The sequence below is a fragment of the Quercus lobata genome, chromosome 3 (assembly GCF_001633185.2).
Source record: "Quercus lobata isolate SW786 chromosome 3, ValleyOak3.0 Primary Assembly, whole genome shotgun sequence".
Classification (NCBI taxonomy): domain Eukaryota; kingdom Viridiplantae; phylum Streptophyta; class Magnoliopsida; order Fagales; family Fagaceae; genus Quercus; species Quercus lobata.
In genome coordinates, this window is record NC_044906.1 from 40,237,215 (window position 1) to 40,261,665 (window position 24,451).

The following is a 24,451-nucleotide window of genomic DNA, read 5'->3' on the forward strand; positions in this document are numbered from 1 at the left end:
TTTTCCACTTTTTGACTTAAAATCTTCAAACTTGTCTGATTTTCCAAAGAGCATGAAAGACTAAAGCCAAAGGAATCTTCTGAATATTACACATGGAGTAGCAATAGTAAACTAAAAACCAAAGACTTTGACTAGAAACCAAAGGACTAAGAATCTCTTTTCTGAAACCAAAGGACCAAAAGAATCTCTTTTTTGAACCAAAATATTACGCATGGAGCAGCAATAGTGGACTTTGAAATGACTGAAAGCTGAAAGAACCTCTTTGAACATCATGGAGAAGTGGAGCAATGATGTAAAACAACAGTAGGAACTTTTACCAAGAAGTGAACATTGTAGCATTTTGGCCGTTGTGCAGGCTAGACAAATAGGAGAATCAATTTAGCATTATCAATAGCAAGAGTAGTAATCTATCAGTGGTCAATATAGCAACCAAATGATTACAAAATCCACAATATAGAAGTGGCTCAAACTCCGAAGTTTTTCTTGGGGTAAGAAGACTTCTTGGATTGCATTAGCATTAGCATAGGGTCTGGGACCAAAAACAGAAATTCTATCTGTGCTTCCTGTGAAATGATCATCTTTCCATAGATTTTGAGCAACATCAAGAATTTGATTATTGAAATAATTTCTCCAACATTCTGCAAGAGCAAAAGGATATTTGAAGGAAAAATGAGAATTCCCTTCAAGCCATTGTCCTTGGTGAGTGTGTCCATTAATAAGTATGAGATGCTTTAAGGGCTAGACATTCATCCAGTTATCTCTTTCCCATTTTGGCAGAGTACTCCAGCATCTGTTGGAAACAAAAGGACTTTCAAATCCTTTAATAGCATTCTGAATAATTTGTGGAAGCTGGCTAGCTTGGTGATGGCTCGTTAATTTTAAGAATTTGATAAAGCCATATTCAAACATTTGGGAAAGCCAGTTAGGATCCTTGTCATCATCATCATCTTAATCATCAGCAACATATGAACCATCATCGTAATTAATCAAGAGACCAGGAAATGGGTGTTTCTTTTCATACACCCTGAGAGTACTCCCAAAGTGTTCTTCCCAATTCGGCTGGATAAATACGTTATCAGATTCATCTAATTCATCAAGATCAGGAACAGTAGCTGTAACAAGTTTCTTGAAATATTTGGACCATAGGTCAAAAGACCTAAACATAGCCTTGCTTTTCAGAATACGAGATTGTATATCTGTTGGCAAGTTGGCAATAGCACTTCTTAACAAAAATTGGGTCTTAAGACTTAATCTAGCATAATCAGTGCCCATTATAGTCTTTTTATCCATTGAATGGATTTCCTCTTTGCCAAAGAGTTGACTAATGTAGGCTTCAAGGTGGCTTTTCAAGGCTTCATTTTCCGAAACAAGGTTATATTCTGAAACAAGATCATTTTCTGAAATAGGGTTATTTTTCGAAACAAGATCAGCATAGTGGCTTATATAAGCCTCATTTTGAGCAGTAAGGTTAACAAGGTGGATTTCAAGGGCTCTAAGTGTTCTCTGGAAAAGGTTACGGTGGTTCCTAGTAAAAGCATCTTGAAGGTTATCAAGAATAAATTTAATAGAATCTGGTAGTTCTGAATAGGTTCCATTGTGGAATTGTAACCTTCTAGACAAAACTTCTTGCAAAGCAATTATCATATCACCACTGGAATATGTCACCTCTGCCGGGACAAATTCCTGAAGGGATGTTGATCCTCTAGATTTTACTCCAGAAGATGCGCCTTCATACATTACAAAAGGTTGTCCTGCTGGGAGCCTTTTGTCTTGAGAATATCTCTGTGCCGGTGCTTTTCCCTTGTTCCTCCTCTCTGTCGAGGAAGTCATAATAATCCACTTACTAGTGGTAATAAGTATTAGTATTATTCCACTAATTAGTGGTACTTATCCATGTAACATGCTTCGATTCCTGCGAAGAAATATTGATAATGTTAGGACAATCAATAGTAGTTAACATTTTGGTGCTATGAATATTACCTTTAGCAATATCTGTGAAACATTGGGAAGAACCTATCATTAGGTCTTGAATAAACACATTAATAGGGAAGTCTTCAACATAAGACTGATTATCAATGTGTATTTTCTCATGCCAAAAAGCATTAGGAGCATTAGAGCAAACATTATCAATCAGAATTTTCTGAAAATTATAAATTTTTAATTGCAATAATGTATCAAAAAGTTGTTCAGTAATTTTCTTGTATCTTACTTCTTGCTGAAAGAAGTTAAGATGTTTGGTTTTAGCATGAATCAAATTTAAAGCATCAACATCAATTTCAAACTTTGAAGCAAATTTGAATTTTACTTTCTGTCCAAAAGGATCAGTAGTAATTTCATCATGTTCAACAAGAAAAGGATACAAAGCATTTATAAATGGCAAACCAAGAATCACTTTATCAGTCATGTTTTTAACAAGGACAGAAGGAATCTTGAAACAACCATTACCATGACAAACATGAGCATTATTCAATTTATATTTAATCTTCATTTGAGTACCGTTAGCAGAAACCAATCTTTTAGTTGATTTTTCAAAATATTTTGAAGGAATCAATCCTTCTTGGATACAGTTCATATCCACACCAGAATCAATCATAGCAATAACAGTGAAATGATAATCATGGGAAACAACAATTTTAACTTTTGTAAATCATTCTGGAGGAAGCACTTTATTAACAAGATTAAGTTGAGAATTATCAACAATACCTTTATCAGAAAGAAAAGCCTGTTGACTGGATTCATTCCCATCTTTATGCTCATCTATACTTCTATTTAAGGGGCTTTTCCTATTTGGGAAACTCAATTTTGTGGTTCAAAAATACTCCTACACCCTTAGATTTAAATAGGAAATTTTGATAAAAATACATCTCTAATTCCCTACAAAATAAAATAGGATCACTTTTCCAATTGATTTTTTTAAACTCAAGTCTTACATCTCTCCCATTTTCCACTCACCTCTCACATTTTTACATTTCTTCTTCTTCTTCTTTTTTCCCTTTATCCTTACTCTAATCTCACTGTTTCCCCCCCCCCCCCCCAAATCTCCTCTATTTTATTTTGAAAAGTAAAAAACTCCTATTATTAAAAAAAAACCACTTCTATTCCATATCCTCAACTCTCCTATCTCTGCCATATTCCACTCACCTCACATTTTTACTTTTTACTCTTTCTTTTTTCCCTTTATCAAGACTTATCTATTTCTACCTAAAAAAAGAGAGATTAATCTTTTTCTTTTGTCCCTTTTTATTTTCAATAAAATTTCCAGTTTCCTTATGTTAGGATATATGTGATTCACTTGTTAGGAACATATGTCACTATTTTATATAATTGGCTAATCCTTTGACAAAATGTACTTTACTTGTATTTGGGTAGATTTAAGATGTGTTTAATACTTCAAGAAACTGTGTTTCAAGATCAAGTGTTAAAGTCATGTGAGTCTGTCCAAGAAACAAGCTGAAGAAGTGTCTGTCATTAAAGCTCGACAGCTAGCCATCTATCGAGCTTAAGAAGCTGTTCCAACCCCGTGGCTCGATAGTTGCTTGACAATAGCTCGACAGATAGGCATCTGTCGAGATTTATGAAAAACTGAGTTTCAATTCTGTTTTGACTCCAATCCGTGATTATGTGTTTGGACTTTTTTTTCTCACAACCCTAAACATATAAAAGGATTATTTTAAGGGCCGTCAAAGTGTTCACAAGTTGCACGAGTGTTAAGCAAAGTTTGTTCAAGCAAATTGTGACCAGAGACAGAATTTACCCTAGTTCATCATTCTTGTGAAGAAGTTGCTGTGTTTGTGCACCGTAAGATTTTGTGACCAAGCATCTTCTTGATCTTCATCGTTGGGATGAACTGAAAAATTTTGCAGCCAACAACCTTCTCTAGTTGGTGATTGAAGTCGCGTACTAGGATTCGCGCAATTGATTAGTCACGTACTGGGAGCCGTGTATTAAAAGGAGAAATTGTCACTAAAGAACAAGTCTAATTGAGTATTGAGGTAAGGGTTCACCTGTAAGTTGGTGTAAGATACTAGGATTCCTTTACTTATAACCGCTTGTTATGATAATGGTGGAATTTCAGGAGTGGTGACCTTAAAATCATCCGGTGGAGTTTTTGCCGTGTTGGTTTTCCTCATTCGTAAAGAAATCACCGTGTCATTTTATTTTCTGCTGCATACTTAGTTTATTGGTGATTTGTTTATGCTACCACGCGTTTGCATGACTAATTAACTTAATTAATTTACTTAGCTAAATTAATTGGTTAATTTATCACAAGGGTCAATTCGATTTTGGTCTATCACCTTTCTCTAATCTTACGGTTATTTTTCTTTTTCCCAAATCTCTTCTTTATTTTGAAAAAAAAAAAAAAAAAAATCCTACTATAAATTCTCATCCATATCCTTAAATTTAGGCACCACCATAAATTTTTTTTTTTTTTTTCCCTGAATGGCAAGCCAGTTTCCAAACAAAACAAAACATAAATAAATTTTCTCTCCCCTTTTCTCTCTTTCTCATGAAGACATAAGCAGAGGTACATAGTTTTCTTAATACTCATTCTTTTCTCCTTTTTTTTTTTTTGTTTCTTTTTTTTTATGTTTTCTAGCTTGCATGTTTGTATGTGTATCTTTATTTTATACAAGTTTATAATTTTGAAAAGATGTTACTAACTCTCTTTATGCAATTGTATCTTTATTTAATACAAAATGGACTCTCCCTCAAACTACCCACTTACAGGTTATGTTTTGGGTTTTTCTCTTCCCTTTCTTTTATAAAGATGTGGAATTTGACGAGATTTATGCATTTGTGAATGAAATAATTTTTTTGGTATAAATATCATCACATCTCCAATATTTTTATGATTGAAAAATGTAGCAACTCCGAATTATAATGAACAATCACTATTAACTTTTACACAAAAAAAAATAGAAGAACCTCTGAACACACACGTGAGTGCGTGCTCAGAGGCTAGTCAATTATAATTGAGATAGACTAATCAAAGGTTGGATGGCACTTATGGGCATTTGTAAGGCCGTGATGTTACGTTAGACTGTAATATTACATTATTATAATTGTACATTAATGTAATCTCAATACAATAATATAACATTACATTTTTTAGGAAGGCGATAAGATTAAGGTGATATAATATATTTTGTAATTTTAGATTATGGTAATGTTAAAAATAAAAACTTTAATGTCACGTCATCGTAATGTGCATCATATTAAGGGCACATCACATTGAACCAAATGCTCCTAAAGCATTCTCATTAACTCTTGCCTTTAAAAAAAAAAAAAAATTAAAAAATTAACATAAGAACTTATTTTTTCTATTTTACCTACTCAATTTTTAAAACACCCTATATATCAGATTTTAATTGTTTCTCTTTCTTCACATAACTATCATTCACTCTCTTCCTTCATCTTCAAAATACATAAAGAAAGAATAAAAAAATAAATGCAAAATAATCAGTATCAGTGTAAATTTACATTGTTAATATAGAAAATTTACAAATTTACACAACTATACATTGATTGATGTGGATAAATTTTAGGCAAAATTATATAAATTTTATGTTTCTTTTTCTATTATATACTCACTTATGCGAGCGCTCTTACTTTTATATTATATATATATATATATATAATTATTTTTTATATATATAAATACTATAGAATTTCAGTCTATGGCATTAATATAATTATTTTTTATTATTAAATCAAGACACTAAATTGGTATTTAGTGTAGGTAAGATGCAAATTCAAAATATCTTATTTGACAATAATACACTAATTGAGCAATCTAGAAACTACATGTATAAATAAAAAATAATAATAATAATAAATAAATAAAGCTTGAGACCCATAACATTTACAATCATATAAACAAAAATCATATTTTTCACAAGGTCATGAGCTCAGCACCGTCACTTATCTATAATTGGACTTCACAATTCCCTCACGATTTTCAAATAGTCATCCACCACTGAAAGTTCATCCTCGTTGGTTAGTGGATTACTTTTCTTTACCTAAAAGAAGTGGATTACTATTTGAGTATTTTGAGTCTTCCTAAAATCGTAATTACGAATTATCCTTTAACTCAACTAACCCAATAAAAAGACCTACAGCGTCTCCCACTCAGGTCTTCTTCAGCACATGAATGATGCGCCCCACTGAAATAATTTTTTTTTTTTTAAAGTTACCGTCAAATAAATTGTAATTTCTGTGCGTTTGTTTGGTTCAAAATTTATGTATAGTATTTTAAATGTTATTTCTTAAGATTTCCTTTTAAGATTCAGCTGTTTATCTAAAAAATACATTTCCATCTCATATGAAAAAATCAACATTACAAAATCTTAAAAGAGGAACTTAAGAAACAGTCCTGAGATACATTTTTTATTAACCTAGAATATAAAAATATTTTACCCATATTATTTTAATAAAAAACCAACAAAAAATCATGCATTACCAGGAGATCTAATTTATTTTTTTATTCTCTTTAAAAATATTATTAAATTATCCAAAAATATGGAGGAAAGTCTATGCAATGACTTTGCAATTTGTGCCTAATATATATATATATATATATATTTTTTTTTTATTTGAGATAGAATTTTACTCTTATATAATTTAAGTGTATAGTATTAGGCTCTAAAAATTTAGAATAAGTGTCAAATTGTGAACACAAACTTGTTTAGGTATATATCATAAAATCTATAAGTCATATTAGACAATACTCAAGGTGCTGCAAGTCAGAATATAAGAACAAGGAAGAAGTAGGTTTAAGAATTCGAAATATGACAGCTTCAACCGATCGAGATTGTGCTTCAATTGAGCGAACTACAAATCTACAAAATTTAAATTAAAGCCCAACAACTCATTGATTCATCAGATGATTAGGGTTTCAAATCTACTTTACTAAGTATATAAAGAAAACTCTAAGATATGTTTTGAGAGGACTTTGGAGTTGCTCTTTTGAGATCTAAAAGGTTTTGTGACTTCTTCTTTCAAAGTCACTACCAAAAATCAATTTACATACAATCTGATGAACCAGTAGATCCGAAGTTGCTGCATATATACCGGTCATCAAAGGTGTTGGATCTAAACATTCAAGGATAGTCTTGGAGTCATAGACTGGAGGTCTATGTTGGAGATCTAAAGGCATGAACTAGAGATTCATGTTGGAGCAGATCCACATCCAAAAAGTCTAAGGGTTTCAAAGCTAGGTTTGATAATCATAATTAAGTTTACTACGAATTGAATATTCTTAACTATAAACTTCTATTTGATAGTGGATTGTTCATCTTGGGATTGATCCACCCCCCCCCCCCAAAGTTTTTTTTACCTTGAAACTGGTTTGTTTTATTGTGTTATTTATATTTTTGTTGCATGATATGTTTGATTTATGTTTAACTAAGGCCTACATAATTGACTTAATTAATAACTAGACTATAAAATCAGGTTAAACATTGTTTGTTCAGGGGTCTAAAAACTAACATATATGTATGTGAAACTCCCTCGTTGATTAATTAACCAATTACCCAAATTGAATTAATTAGTCCAAATTATATGCAAATCCAATTAAGGCACAATTAAATCACCAACTAAATTTAATTGCAATGGAAAATAATTTTGACACAACAATTTGATCACAATTGGTAAAACCCTCACATGCAAAACTTTGGTGAATTTCAAGTCACCACTCTTGAAAAATCTATTAACAAGAATAGAGTTTACAAGTATAATGAATCTTACTATATTCTGAAGTAGCTACTTATAGTGGAACCTACTAATCCATAAGGAAACTTAACTCCAATCCCCCAATTGGACTACTTCTTGCCAGAGACTTCTCCTTTGCACGAATCTCCTATACATGACTAACAACACATCAACCTTTTTTTTTTTTTTTGTAGTTTTGCAGTGTTCTCCAAAGCATGCTTTGATGAACCAGTTGCAGTTTGATACAAAACTCTAGGTGCACAGAATGGTGCAGCAACTCCTGTATGTGTATATCCCTTTACATATTTGATTATGGCTATAAAATATGTTTTTATTATGTTCTAGAACTTTAGTGCACAAATCTCAAGTCAAGTCAAGTCATTATGGATAATAGAAAATTATTATTTAGTTTTTCCAAAACTCGATAGATCAAGAGATGTTGGGTTAGGTATTAAGATTTATTTATTTTGGATAGATCAAGGAATTGTCGAAACCTGTAGTAGGGAATGTGTAAATAATACATCAAAAGCCAACTAACTTCGTGAAAATGCTAGAACTTCTTCTAGACAAATCTCCTTTATGTTTACATTAATTTTGTGCATAACTTGCTAACCAACGTGCAGCCATATTACCATTCCTTGCTATTAGTGGCTCTGTTCAGAATCGGTGGAGCTCTGCCCTTGTTGCCTCGATAATGTTCTACAGACATCATTGGACCGATTAAGTTCATAACCTGAGTAGCTTTATGGGATTGCAACAATCAATATCTAATAATTTAAATTTAATTATCATTGACTTTCATGTATAATCTTCATTATAAGTATGAATTCTATTGTAATGTTGTATCAAGGAAAAGTTTGAGAGAAAATGTATAATCATCAATTTTTTGTGTTGTTGGGAGGCTAAAGCTCGTGGGAGGTAAAAGTTAACATATTCTCAAACACTCATAACATGTTCATGCATGTGTTTTACGACTTAGAACCTTGATTTACTATAAATTTATTTTCACTAACTATAAGTTTATTATTCGCTTTTTTTTTTTTTGATAAGAAGACCGTAACTTTTAAGGAATTTCCTTGATTTACAAGATGTATTTTTTTTTTTTTTGGATAAAAACAATATATCTTGAGTCACAGTAAACTCAATCATATAAGGAATTTTCTCTATCCAAGTTATAAAACCAGCGATATGAGAAGCATACCGAGCTAATATACAAGCAAGACGATTACCCTGTCGACAATATGAGAAATTCCTGTAGCTTCAGTCGGATGTTGTTATAATATTACCAATAGCAGTCACAAAGATCATTTACTGCATCAACAACAATTCGGGAGTCACATTCAAATTAAGATCACATCTCTAACACCCATATCCCATGCAAAAAATACTCTTTCCTCCAAAGCCTTAGCTTCAGCCTCTGCTTAGTTGCTTGTTGCACAGCAAGACAATGCTTCAACCACTGTTTCACGCTCCTTTATAGGTTTTATCCTCTAAAAATATTTGGTTCATTGTTTTACTTTTTATTTTATATAGTTTGGTTGGATTTGATTAGTGGATTTGATTATTTGGTATGTGAAAAAAAAATATATCCTATGCTATGTGGAGTTGAAACCATAAATCCAGAGTAGAGACAGAGAGATAGATAGTTGGAGTTCCATAGCAAAGAGTCAGCAGTACTATTCAATAAAGATGGCAAGAAGAGCTTCGGGATTACATCAATAAATTGACTAAAAGTATATTTAGTAGACTCTAATAAAGACAGTAATATAATAATTATTCTTATGATTTAATAAACTGTAATATGCACTGTAATATAATAGTTATTCTTATGATATAGTTATTCTTTAGTTTAGTTATATTTTTATTACAGGAAATAGTCATCCTTATGAATAGTTGTTCTTTAAAATGATGAATAACTATTCATCTCTGAAAGGGTTGTAAATTCACTAAATTGTAATAATTATTTCTTAATAGTTGTAATAATTTCTAAAATGAATATATTTTCAAATAAACAAAATTTCCATACATACATAAAGATTATAAAAATAAAAATCATAAAAAGAACTCACCTCTCACTCAAATTCAAAAAATATTATTTTTAAGGAAATATAATGGTATGAATAAAATATTTCCTAAAATAAATCTTAAGTTTTATTCTATTGTTACAACTTATAACCAAACTTATGAATATGTTTAGTTATTTCATTATAAGTTACAATATATTTTATTTTCAGTAATAAAGATCACCATTATTGTGATCCTCATTCAGTGTACTAAACATGCTCTAAAGTTCTTTTTTGTTCCAGCTTCTCATTTCTTTTAGTGATGCAATATTATGCTGGTTGTGTGATTTTTACTGAGGGCTATGCTTCTCTAAACGTGAACACTTCACAGGTTTTATAGGTTGTGCCATTTAGACTGATGCGTTGATTAAGGATTTTACATTTGTTGTAATTGTTGCTGCCAACCAAAAACAACATGAAGGAAAAGAAAAGAAAACAATAACCACAATAAATATAATTAGATATGATTAAGGATCCAATATTTAATAATAGGTGAAGCAGAGAGAAACTCGAATTAGAATTTCAAATTAAAGTTCCAATTTTGCACCATGTGTCCTAAATTATTTATTCTTAAAGAGTTTTATTTTTTAATTTTAGAATCAAATATGGGACTATATTATAAATATTTATCCAAGTGAGTTATTAAGTACAAAAACCAAAGAGTCTAGGATAAAAAATAAAAAATAAAAAATAAAAAGTGCTTCACAATATATATTTTTTTTAATGGACAATTTATATTTTATACCTAATAATATGCTTACAAATTTTTTAAAGTGTTAACAAAATAAAAAAATGACTATCAATAGTATTTAAATTATATATATATATATATATATCTGATACACTTGTAACCTAAGATACAAACTAAGAAAGCCATCTGTTTACAATAGTAAAGAGAGGGGAGGTTTCTGAGCTGAGAGCTAAAACTAGACTCTAATAGAAGACCTACTGAAGACTGAAGTAAAGGGTTCCTTTTATAGCTGGAGGGAGCCTTAGATTCGTTTAGGAGATTGTGGAAATCACGGAGGGTAAACTGCTTTTACTCTTGGGTGAATTTCTTTTCAGCCGAAAGTAAATAGTAACCTTAATGATTCTGTCAGGGTATTGTTTGGTGAACAGTAACTGTCACTGTTCATGAACAGTGTTTTGTCCCCTTGCTTTTCTGAATAGTAACTCTGCACAGTGTTCTGGTACTGTGTAGTGAATAGTACTCTGTCGGCAGCTTTGCTGGTGTGGGTACTGTTCCTGGAATAGTAACCAGGTTGCAAAGGTGGTTCTTGACCTATTCTGGGGCTTCTGGAGTTGTTTTGGAGCATCTAGGAGCTGTTCTGGAATTCTTGAAGAGGCAGGAGAGTTCTTTTCTTTTAACTCTTAACTTCTTGTTCTTTAATCAGTATCATGGCCAGATGGGTATCAGTCATAAGGATCCCATAGATGGTCATAATCACAATTATGCTCATGATACTTGGCATATTGATTACAAAAACCACAGTACAGGATAGGTTCATAATCTGCGTTCTGCGTAACTAATTGTCTGGGCTCAATGTAACCAATTCTTACTGTATGGAGGGCTGTGGAGTATGACCTGGTGGTGAATACTGAAATTTTACTAGTATTTCCAACAAAATGATAATTCTGCCATAGCTCACTGCTGACATCTATAATCTCATTATTGAAGTAACTTCTCCAACAGTCAGCAAGAGTGTCGAGGTCTTCGTAAGAGAGATAAGAGTCTCCTTCATACCAGGGGCCATTATGAGTGTACCCATTGATGAGTACTAGATGGTGCGAAGGTTGGACAATCATCCAATTGTTAATGTTCCATTGTGGGAGAGTACTCCAGCATTTGATGGAGACAAAAGGACTTTTGATTTCTGAAACAACCTGTCAGACGATCTGAGGAAACTGGTTGATTTGGTCATGGCTTGTTAGCTTGATGAGCCTGATAAAGCCATATTCAAACATCTGTGAAAGCTAGCTTGGATCTTCTTCAACGGACTAATCTTCATAATTGATTATTAGGCCGGGGAAGGGATGTTTCTTTTCATAGACCCTGTGGCTGCTTCTAAAGTATTTTTCCCAGGTTGACTGGATGAAGGCATTGCCAATATCATCTGAGTCTTCACTATAAACTGGGAAATGGGTGGTGACCAAAATTCTGAAATGCTTGAACCATAGGTCACATGATTCAGACATAGCCTTACTTCCCAAGATACGAACTTGTATGTCAGTAGGCAAGTTGGCAACAACAATTCTTAGCTGGTTTTGAGTCTTAAGACTCAACCTAGCATAATCGGTGCCCATAATAGTCGTTTTATCCATTGAATGGATATCTTCTTTGCCAAAGAGTTGACTAAAAGAAATTCGGCTTATTTCAATTTCTGCCTCAAGATTTACTAGGTGTATTTCTAGTGCTCTGAGGGTTTTTTGAAAAAGGTGATTGTTGCTTTGGGTAAAGGCTCTCTGAAGGTTATCAAGGATCATTTTGATGGAGGGTGGAAGTTCTGTGTACACTCCATTTGTAAATTGGAAATTCCTAGATAAAACTTCTTGTAAGGTGATAGCCACATTACCGCTGGAAAATATTATTTTAAGCGGAACTATACCAACCAGTGCTTAGGAGTCATTGGAAAACAACTTGATAGGATAGAAGATAGGATTGACAATAAGGTTCTCCTTCAGCTAGGAAACCCTAGCAAACCTATCCAAACTCTAGAAAAACCCTTAGTCAAGCTCCCCACAACTAGACAAGTCAATCTCAAGCCTAAGGACCAAACAGCCTTACAAATAGTGGCCCAAAAGCTTGAAGAACTTGTGAAGAAGGAGCCAGTCACCCCTTCACCAGATCACACTACAACCAGTACAGACCCTAGGCTAGAAACCCTACATGCCCATACAGTCTCTAACAGTTCTAGTAGAACCTCCTTAGAAACTGAAAAGGAGATAGAACACTTAGAAGACCAATTTCGAGGATTACAGGTAAATAGGCTTTACCAACCCAAGGTAAACCCAACCAGCCTTACCAAGAATCGGTATCCCAGACCTATACCTCCTGACCTCCAATATGAGGAAAGGTCTATCCAGTTTACAGTATCCAGTGGTAAACTCTATGAATGGAACATAGATGGTTTATCCGAACAAGAAATCCTAAACAAGATCCAGCATATAACCATGGTAGCCTATAACTACCTAAATGAAGGAATTCAGAACACAGAGGTTGTAGAGCTCATAGTTTTAGAATTCACAGGAAAATTGTTAGATTGGTGGAATAACTGTCCAACGGAAGAGTCTAAAGAAGACATCAAGCATGCTGTCCAAAAAGATGAGGAAGAAAACCCCATCTTTGACGAACGCATAGGAAGAGGTGTTCCCGACGGAGTCAATACCCTGATCTATACGATCATGAAACACTTCGTAGGTAAACCCAGCAACATCACATCTAGGATTTATGATCAGCTGAGTAACCTTAGATGTAAGAACCTTGGAGAATACCGATGGTATGAAGATGTTTTCACCACCCGTGTCATGCATAGGAGTGATTGTAACTCTCCATTTTAGAAGGAGAAGTTCATCAATGGCTTACCCACACTGTTTGGACAAAAGGTCAAAGAAACTCTTGCCAGCCCTTTAGGTGTCATAGACTATGATAACCTAACTTATGGAGACATCTCTAACACAATCCGAAATGAAGGAATGAGGATGTGTAGAGATCTCAAAATCCAAAGTCAAGCCAACAAGAGCAAAGCCAAGTACGAAATAGTAAATTTCTGTACTTAATATGGCTTATCTTCAGTCATCTCCAAGAGAAAACACAAACACAGGGAAGAAGAACCCTCTGAAAAACCCTATAGGAAGAAAACAGCCTCCAAATATTATAGGAAACAGAAGTTTAAAACTGATGATTTCTATAAGAAAGGAAAATCTAAGTCCACAGGAAAATTCATACCTAAAACATTAGGAAAATGTTTTACGTGTGGAAAGAATGGCCATTTCCAAAAAAAGTGTAAAGCTAAGGCCTAATCCCTTATCAATGCCCTCATCAGTAACCAAACCAGTAAGGAAGAAATCTTTAAACTCTTAGAACTTGACTGCCCAGGTAGTGAATCCAGTGAAGAAGAGAAACACCAGTTGTATAGGTCATCCTCTGAAACCTCTAGAGTATCTTCTAGCTCCTCTAGTGGCACAGATGAAATCCTAGCTTGCACAAATAGTTGTTGTAGAAACAAGACTATCACTGTTCTTTCTAAATAAGAAGAATTGCTCTTAGATCTCATAGAACAGATCGAAGACCCTGTCACCAAAGCTCAAAGACTCAGTGAGTTCCACAAAACCCTAGTTAAGGAAGCCAGTACATCCAAACCTAGGATTCAAGAACCCAAAGTTGATTTGGAAAAAATCTACAATAGGTTTACCAAATCCAAGAAAGAGATAACTTTCCAAGATCTCCAGAGAGAGATTAAGGATACCAAATCAAAAGTGAGAAACCTTAAGCAAGAATTAACCATCCTTAGGGTTGATCACAATCTCATGGACCAGAGAGTTAAACACTCAGAAAATATTTCTCATCAAGGCAATGAGGAAAGCACCTCATTACAGAACCCTTCTGATGATGAAATAGATGAAATAGTTAACCCTACTGCAGAAATGGAACAAGAACCAACCAATGAGTCGTTCTTGCAAACCATCAGTAGAATTAACTTCCAGAAATGGCACTCCAAAGTCAGGATTGTCATCAGCAAAGATTTTCAATTTGAGGTAGTAGCCTTAATAGATTCAGACGCTGATCTCAACTGCATTCAAGAACGAATCATCCCCTCTAAATACTTCCGGAAAACCAAAGAAAGGTTAACTTCCGCAAGTGGAGGAAAAATGCAGATTGAATTCAAAATCCCAAAAGCACATGTTTGCCAAGACAATGCGTGTTTTAAAACCACATTTGTTCTTGTCAAAAATATGACAGACAGAGTCATCTTAGGAAACCCTTTCATGTGTCTGTTATATCCTTTCATCACTGATAGTGAAGGAATCACTACCCATCCTTTTGGCCAACCGGTCAGGTTTAAGTTTCTTAGAAGTCCAGAGCCTAAAGACATCAACAGTCTCCAAGAAGTCTCTATCTTCAAAACCCTTAACCTTATCAATGCCAAAATCTCTTCGGAAAATCTAGATCAAGAAAAGAATCTTGATCACTTTGTATCTTCCACTCTCTCCACAAATGATGATTTTTTAAACCTCAATCAGTTTCATAAATCTTCATCATGTCCCATATCATGCATCCAGAGTCAAAAGCCTCCTTCACCATCAGGAACTGATATGAGAAATCCTATTCAGCAAGAAACTGAATATGACTATCAGCTCTTAGTGTTAAGGGAAGAATTCACCCCTGATATGGATGCTCTAACCAAGGACTTTAACTCTGAAAGAAACAAAGCTGAGAGAGAAGCCTATAGAGCCAACCATACCAGAGAACAAAAAGAAGAAGTTTTGGAGAAATGGAAACTATTCATGAGAGAGGTATCCAGTGATTATCCTTTCTTTGAATATTTTGAGAAACATTTCAAATGGCATAAAAAGTCTTGTGTCATTTCCAAAACCAACTGGAAGTTACTCCCCAAAAAAGATGCACCAAGTTCTAGCAAACCAGAAATTGTTAGGTCTAGTCATCCTCCCTAAGAAGCCATACTCTTTGACCACCGAGGTAGTGATGTAGTTGCCTCCCCTTTTAAGTGTGCAACCCTAGAAGAAAAGGTTGTCAAGAAGGTGATAGAGCGGAACATCTTCTTGAAGGGATGTTGCTTCCCTGGGTTTTGTTCCAGAAGAAGCGCCTTCATGCCTTTGATAAGGAAAACCCTAGATAGGAGCTTTTCCTTTGTTCCTACTTGAAGAAGCCATTTTCCACTTACTAGTGGGGCAAGTATAATGGGTTATTTGCTTTTCTTCCTGCCATGTAATAACAAAATGGTTATTTTTGAAAACATTTTTATTAAAATCATGAGATGTTATGGAGCAAATACTTTTATGCTTCTGCCCCGAGACTGCCCAGAACGGCACTCTCCCCCCTTGTCTGTAACTTACCCCCCTTTTGGTATCAAAGCCAAGTTTTGGCCGATAGTAAGTGTTGTAAGTTACTGTAATTACTGTAATTATTTTCAAATTTCAATCAATTTGGCCGGTTATACCGCCATAGTTATCCATTATTTTGCGGTTATATATTATTTTGAGTATGTTATCTCTAACAAACATTATTTTGTTTTATATCTATTTTCTGATAGCACTTCCACTCCCATATATGGCATTCTTCATCTATTATTTCATCTTAGTCAGTGTTTAATGTTCTTTCTTTTGGTGGTAGGCTGAGCCTCCCGTTCATTCTTTCTGTTTATTATCCTGTGATTACTTGTTTAAGCTAATCCTTTACTTCCCAGTTATTTTCTTTTTCCTATCTTTGTTTTTAACTCGAAGTTTGTTGCAAATGTGTACTATTAAGAAGTGTCAGTTCGGTTATGTGTCTACCTGTTGCCCAGTAAGTCTAAAATACCAGAGTTGAGTTTTGAACCTGAGCCAAACAGTAATTCCCATCAAGCTAGGAGAGCGTTAGGGTATGAGCGGAAAGATTCGTGTACGTCAACATAGGGATAAGCGGCAGTAAGTAGTAACAGTATTCATAGAAGGCACCAGTCTCTTTGAACACCCTGTTTCAGATCTAAGGTTAGATCCAAAAATTGGAAGATAAAGGTAGTCTAGGTTGTAATTGATTTCTTAAGTTTTTAATCCAGAATGATGAATAGGATGTTTAGAAGGAGTGACTCATCCACCAGCATTAGATCTAGCAGTACAACCCTCCCTGAGATTCCTCAAGATGATGGAATGATAAACTCGGAGTTGTACCAGCTTTCAGATCTAGATCAAAAGTTAGGAGATTGGAACATACCAAAAGTACCCACAACCCAGGTCTATAATTCATCATCGTGGTCCTTGAAAAAGACTTTCAAAACAGACTACCATGTTAGGACTATAGAGCAAATCTACAGCATCAACAAGGAGTATGAAACATGCTACTTGTTATCCCCTGCAGCAGTGAAAGCTCACAGGGAAAAAGATCATAAATTCCTCCACATTGGTCTAGTCCAAGTAGGAGTAAAACCATTGATCAGAGAAGGGTTGAACAATTCAATCCTTATGGCCCTTAGAGACACTCGTCATCTTCGATTTTATGACAGCCTCTTAGGAACCATGGAATCCAATTTGAGCAGCGGACCAATCCATTTTGATTGTTTCCCCAATCTCACTGTAGCACTTGACGACCCTCACATCTTGAAGGTCCTCACCCTCAACATCAAAACTCATGGAACTTTCCTGTTACATGGAACCAGACAGCTTGCCCTTATATACAGAGTGTATTATAAGTGCATGAGAACAAACATGCCTATCCAAGCCATTGACAAGAGAAAGGCTGGAGAAACCACCCTTATCCAAACCTCAGACATTAGATCCACAGTTCAGGTACCCAGAACCCTGAAATGGTCTGAAGTCACTTTTCCTGCACATTGGACTATAGATAATGAGAACCATCATCTATAGATCCAAAACCCAGTGAGGAACCTAGATCTATATATATATATATATATATATAAGAATTATATTATACTTCTTATTGTATATCTTTAAGTATATCCATGCATATGTATGGAGTTACAAACTAGTCTATATATCTAATAATAGGTGAAGCAGAGAGAAACTCGAATTAGAATTCCAAATTAGAGTTCCAATTTTGCGCCATGTGTGTTAAATTATTTATTCTTTAAGAGTTTTATTTTTTAATTTTAGAATCAAATGTGGAACCACATCATAAATATTCATCTAAATGAGTTATTAAGTACAAAAACTAAAGAGTTTAGAATAAATAAATTGTAAAAAAAAAAAAAAAAGTGCTTCACAATAATTTTTTTTTTTAAAAAGACAATTTACATTTTATACCTAATAATATCCTTACAAATTTTTTTAAAGTGTTAACAAAATATAAAAATGACTATCATTAGTATTTAAATTATATATATATATATATATAAGAATTATATTATGCATCTTATTTTATATATATATATATATATATTTATATATAAGAATTATATTATGCATCTTATTTTATATCTTTAAGTGTATCCATGCATATGCATGGGGTTACAAGCTATATAATAATAGGTGAAGTTGAGAGAAACTCAAATTAGAATTTCAAATTAGAATTCCAATTTTGCGCCATGTGTTCTAAATTATTTATTCTTAAAGAGTTTTATTTCTTAATTTTAAAATCAAATGTGAGACCACATCATAAATATTCATCAAAATGAGTTTTTTTTTTTTTTTTTTTTTTTGAGTTATTAAATACAAAAACTAAAGAGTTTAGAATGAATGAATCGTAAAAAATAAAGTGCTTCACAATAATTAAAATATATATATATATATATATGGATAATTTACATTTTATACCTAATAATATCCTTTAAATTTTTTTTTTAAAGAGTTAACAAAATATAAAAATGACTATCAATAGTATTTAAATTATATATATATGAATTATATTATGCATCTTCTTATATATCTTTAAGTGTATCCATATATGTGCATAGGGTTACAAGCTAGTTAGATATAATTAACATAAATAATCACACCAAATGCGAATTAAATTGACTTAAAAGCTATGACCTAAAAAATTAAATTTAGAAGAAATGACATATGTCATCGTTACATGCAATGAAAAATGGACACATGTCATCACAGAATGCATCCTCCACTTTGAAGATTCAACTTTTACAAAACATATTATAGATAATAAATAGTTGTAACTGAAGAGGCTGGTGCTATGGAATTTAGTGGAGTATAATGGTCGCTCAATAGAAGGAGAAGGAAAAAAGAAATTTAAAAAAAAAAAAAAAAATGCTTAGCCTCTCACAACATAACATACTAATAAAAATTTGTAACTGAATTTTTTAATTATTTTAAAAAATAGAAATTAATTACCGGTTACTATCCTGCCTGGAGAGTAGCTTATTTCTTAACAAACTCATTTTATAAAGAAAATTCATGCTGCCAAGTAAAAAAGAACATTAAGGAAAGAAAACAGAACAATAACCGTAACAAAATATGATTGAGGATCCAACTTTATATATATATATTTATTTATATATGAATTAGATATGATTAGTAATTAAATCGACTTAAAAGTCATTACCTAAAAAATTAAATTTCGAAGAGATGACAAATGTTATTGTTACATACTATGAGAAAGGGACACGTGCCATCACTAAATGTGCCCTCTAGTTTGAGGATTCAACTTTTACTATAAAGAAATATAATAGATGGCTCTATATAGGAAAAAATAAAAAATAAAAAAAATCACTAGGTGATGTCATATTAGGATAATTGACAGCATTTTATTGGTTGAGAGAATCACTTCACTTTAACAGTCCGTCTGGTGAATCTAATGATAATTTCTCCCATATAGGGTTTCTCTTTGAAAAATTAATAGATAGTAGTACTAATTCTTCTAATTCATTTTAAAAAAACGGTAGTTATAATCGAAGGGGGAGATTTGAACCCTATCTCTATTGAAAATATTAAAAGGGGTCAATTAAACTACAAGACTCTTGAGAATCTCTTATTTTATTTATTAAAAATATAATGCACATTTTTTATTAGTTTTATTCAAGCTTAAATTAAATAGGGTATTTTTAGAAACCTATATATTTATTCTCAAAAAAAAAAAAAAAAAACTATATATTTATTTGTTTCAAAGATAGTGAATTAAATTGTGTGTTCTTCAAAAATAGAATTTTTTTTTACAGAGGACTAACAAAATGAAATAGATGGAATAACCAAAAAAAAAAAAAAATTGTTAAACATTAGCACTTCGAATGCTTAAGGCTACATTTTTTTTTTTTTTGGCAAATCTTATTACTTACATTGTACTCCATGAATAATCAATTCTACAACAATGGCCTATATCCGTTCTAAAAAATAAGTATATTGTATTTCATGAACAAAAAAGGCATTTTCGGATTGGGTGTAGACTGTAGAATTTATAGGGTCAATTGGAAATGAAAATCCTTTCCTTTGTCCCTATTCGAGTATTCCACAATAACATCTTGTCAAATGTTCTTTTGTTTTCCTTATAAAATAACAAAAATTTTAAATGGAAAAAATAAAGCACATGACATTCTACAATTGGTGAAATATAAAATAGAACTCAAGAAAAAGGATATATGATTTTTACCCTTTAGTAAGAACTAATAAATGCGTCGGGTGTGCTTGGTAGGGCTGTATACGAGCCGAGATTTGTCAAGTAGTGAACTCGTGACAAACCTAAAATAATATTTGAGCTTAAGCTCGTGGGAAAGCCAAAAAAACTTGACCTTGGCTTGGCTTAACTTGATTAATTAGTCAAGTCAAGTTCAAGCTTAATATTAAGTTCAAACTCAAGCTCAGGTCAAGCTTTTGAGCTCGAGATTTAAAAAAATTACATTATTAAATGCTTAAATCTCTAAAATTAATATAAAAAATAAAAAGAAAATAGTATATTCATTTTCTCATGCATCTAGTCCTACTTATGGTTAGCCATTATTTAAATTAAAATTTTACATAATTAAATTCATTCACTCATCATTTTTTATCTACAGTTTCAACAATTGTTCAAAATACAATTTTTACATTCACGTTAGATTGTGAAGAACTAGAAAAATACTTGTTTTTAACTATTATGAATGAGAAAATACTAACATGTTTCATAACTTTACTTTAGATGATCGATGAGGAAGAATCATATGTGGCCCACTTAATTAATTAATTTATTTTTAAATGTAACTATATTCTAAAGTAGTTCTTGGTCAGTTAGGAGAGAAGAAAAAAAATTAAGGCCAGGTCATAATTAAAATATGTGTACTGAGTATATTTATCTAACACATATAAACTTATAAATGAATCTATGCATGAATTGTTTTGTATCAAGCCAAATAGCTCACGAGCCTATTTGAAATATTTTTGTTTGGGCTCGACTTGTTTAATAATCAAGCCTAAAATTAAGACTCAAGCTTGACTTATTTATAAACAAACAAACGTGAACGAGTTTTTTTATCGAACCGAGTCCGAATTGTTTATGATTGGCTTGGTTCATTTACAACCCTAGACTGTTTAGGTTTGATTTAGTCAATTAGGTCAAACTAAAGTGGTTTATAAAATCTAGAAGCCTTATCAGATCTTGATAGGTCAGAATAATTCAATATGACCTGCATATATTTTTTTTCAGTTACAAAAAAATTAAATAAAATAACTTGAGCATATTATTTTTGCGTTCATTCAATATATTTAATAGGAAAAAAAAATGACAAGACTCAAAATGAAAAGTTAAATAATACATCAATAAGAGTTCATGCATTTAGCAGTCCTAAAATCATTTGTTCAAATAATAGTTAGTTTATAGAACAATGGCTCATAGTTCTCAGTTCAATTCCATGTATTTCAAATGCATCAAATATTTTAATCAAAATTCTCAAATTCCTTTATCAAAATAGATCATTAGAATTGATATATTATAGTCTTATAAGAAGGAATGTCCAATTTTCATCACTTTCTGCAAACTAAAGTTTATCGGTCACAAAGAATTGTAATTTAGATCTTTTGTTTGTTAATCTCAACAACATACCTAAATCACATATTCACATACAATTCAACTCTTGTACTATTCATTGAACGCATAATGGCTAATATCTATATGAAATTATACAAATCTCAACATTGCTAATCAAAATAGCACAACTTGTGTTTGTCTTCAAACACAAACCTTAACAAATGGTCTGCATAAAATCGAAACTTCTCTCTCCCTGACTCCTTGTAGTTTTAGAAAGTAGAAGCTCCTAACTTGCGTTTGTCTTCAAACACAAGATTCAAACCTCTCTGATCTTTTCATGATCGTAGTACGGGATTTTTTCTCTACCTTATATCCATATCACTCATTCGTTTTTCTTCACCTTTCATAAACTCTTTTCTCTATTCTCCTTGTCTTTCTTTCCCAACTTTGAATATCAAAATGGATCCATCTATGGAGGAATTATGGAAAAAATTTAGTCTCTTTGAGGAGGAAAAAGGTGTTTTATCAGTTGATTACTAGGATGTAGAGTGGTCAAAGGAGCACGCCTAATTTAGCCTTTTGCTTCGGTTGCAAACCAACAAGGAGTTCAATAAAGAGGCTTTCAAATCCACTCTTCAACAATTGTGGAAAGGATCTCACCGTGTAACTATCAAAGAAGTGGGGAACAACTTATTCTTGGTTGTTTTTGTCACGGAGGAGCACATGATGGATGTTTTAGACAAAAGCCCGTGGTCTTTTGATAAGAGACTGGTGTTATTAAAACGATTTGAAGGTGATCTCAGTCCAGGTAATGTTAAATTTCAACGGTCCCCTTTTTGGATTAGAGTGTTGAATATCCCTATTAAAAGTATGAATATGACTGTTGGTAATCACATTGCAAAGAAGATTGGCACCCTACTGTTAATTGATGCTCCAAAGAGTGGACTAGCTTGGGGCCCATTCCTACACATGAGGGTGGATATTGACATTACTAAACCTCTAATGAGAGGGAAGATGGTTCATATTGAAGATATGGAAGAGGGGTTGATCTATTTTAAGAATGAGAGACTCCCTATCTTTTGTTACCGTTGTGGAATTCTAGGTCATCAAGAGCGGGAATGCCCAACCACTACGAGAGGATGTATTAGGTGGATGAGGAGGATTTGCAATATGGGGGCCTTGGCTTCGTGTAGTAGGCCCAAAAGCTGTTAAGAGTAAAACCTCCTCTAGTCAACATAATTCCGATGAAGTTAGTGATGAAGAAAACCTGGAAACAGAGGGGAACGACGGCGACAAAGATCAATCTCCAAGCTGTCTTCAGGCACTGCACTTGCCGCCGGTCAGAACTCTCAATCTTCAAGCAACTAATGCCGGGCTGGATGCTCCTCCCAGAACTTCGGAAAACCAGGTATTTTCGAAATCACAAAATCAAATTTTAAATTTGAAACCTGGTAGTGCTGCTGTCCCTATCTCTCTTTCAAATTCACCCGCTTTGACAGAGATCCAACCTTCACATGATCCGGAAAAATCACTTATCACGAATGGAGGCATTTTGGGTAATAACTACTCTGAGGAAAATGTTGAATTCAGATTTTATTCAACACCTAAGGGATTGGATAAATCCTCAGAATCACAGACCAAGGATAAGAAACAACCCCAGCTGTATTGGGTACAACAGATTTATCTGGGGTTTTTTCAAATTATGATATGGTTCTTGCTGAGGATTATCCGAATGAAAAGATTAAATCGCTACGTTCATGGAAGCGAATCTTGCGACATCCAAACACTTGTTTACTCTCTGAAGCTCTTGAAACCCATCAGAATCATATCAAACGTGCTCTCACAGATTGTCCCTTACAAGAATCACATGTTCCCAAAAAACAAGGTATAGAGTGTGTAGCAATCTCAGGTGATTGTTCTTTCACTGGGGAGAAAAGGATGCAAGCAGAAAACGTGAATAAGGAGGCTACGGATGTTAAGGGAGAAAAGGAACATCAAACTGTGGAGAATGAGCAAGGTGCTGTATCAACTATGGGATTAGTAGAGGTTGCAAGGCAACCCTGCCAGGCATAATGACGCTCCTACGTTTAAAAAAAAAAAAAAAAATTCCTTTTGACGTCCTTGTAAATTAAGAAGCTGTTGTTTGGCTCTTTTTCTAGTTTTTTGGGAATATGGGAGAGTTTAAAGTGAAAATTCATTTTTCTTACGGTAATTTGGATTTTGAAGATTTTTTTTTTTTTTTTTTTGTTTACAATATAATCGTGTTATTCTAGCGTAAAAGAGTACGAGGGGGTCACTATTTAGTTAATAGAATGTCCATCTCTCTCTTCACCATTGTATATCATGTTTCTCAATTAATAAAGTTTATTATCATTTCTTTTAAAAAAAAATATATAGCACAACACATGAGACAAGTATAAGATTAAGAGACTTTTTTTTTTTTTTCATTTCTAATTTTACAGACATTTATTTTTTTTATTTAATTTGAAGTTGGTTTTTTAAGCTTTCATTTATAATTTTATCCAAAAAAAAAAAAAAAAAAAAAAAAACCCTAACACTTGGAGAATTAAATAGTGAAGATTATTTCTTAAGTTTACAATTTCCAAAGGTTCTAAGTCTGTACGTAGTACAGCGATATGGATCGAAATTGTTGTAAGCCTGTAGTGACGGCCTGGCCTTAGCAGAAAATTAATAAATTTTTTTAACTGGTTGATTAAAAAATTTAGAAATCGATTTTTTTTTTAATTAAAAAAACAGCCAAAGAAAAGAGATTTTATTAATGTGGAAACTCATTTTGATTACATCACGCAAAAGCTGCTTCCTCAAGTTTGGGCCTTCCTCCAACCAGATCACTGATTCTATAAAGAATTGGACTTATCTAGCCGAAACATGGGCCGCCTGGTTGGCCTCTCTTGGTACGTATTGTAGGCTTCAAGATCTCAGTAAAAGGGGGAGTTATGTTCCATGTGGATGGGAGGTCCATTAAATAAATAATTAATTAATTAAATCATAAAGAGTAACGCAACTTATACAAAAAAATTTGATAATATTTTTTTAT